This window comes from Sinocyclocheilus anshuiensis, unplaced genomic scaffold (assembly GCF_001515605.1).
Source record: "Sinocyclocheilus anshuiensis isolate Anshui unplaced genomic scaffold, SAMN03320099.WGS_v1.1 scaffold369, whole genome shotgun sequence".
Taxonomy (NCBI): Eukaryota; Metazoa; Chordata; class Actinopteri; order Cypriniformes; family Cyprinidae; genus Sinocyclocheilus; species Sinocyclocheilus anshuiensis.
The window spans coordinates 39,219-39,492 of NW_015540935.1; the positions used below are offsets into that span (position 1 = coordinate 39,219).

The following is a 274-nucleotide window of genomic DNA, read 5'->3' on the forward strand; positions in this document are numbered from 1 at the left end:
TGGACACATACATGGTGTATTTTACCTCATCTAGTGTACTGATTTATTATAGGCTTTTTATTATATAAATCAATACCAAAGACTTATGCAATCTCTCGGTCTACATTATGAAAACAGCTAAAACAAACGAAAAATAGTATAACAGTGAAATACCTAGTAATTCCACTAATTCCAAAATTGCAATAGTCTATGGCGCTTCCGCAATGAGGAGCGAGCGCGTGCACATGGTTGCCAGATTGCTTAAAATAAGCAAAACACACCGGGCAGAAAATGT

The 274-nt window shown here is 36.1% G+C and overlaps 1 protein-coding gene across 1 annotated transcript in view; it reads left to right on the forward strand.

Moving 5' to 3' along the window:
• Positions 1-274, forward strand: part of LOC107689551 (regulating synaptic membrane exocytosis protein 2-like) — a gene marked incomplete at its 5' end in the record, with an annotated part of 64,704 nt that overhangs the window by 39,141 nt on the left and 25,289 nt on the right. The window lies entirely within an intron of this gene.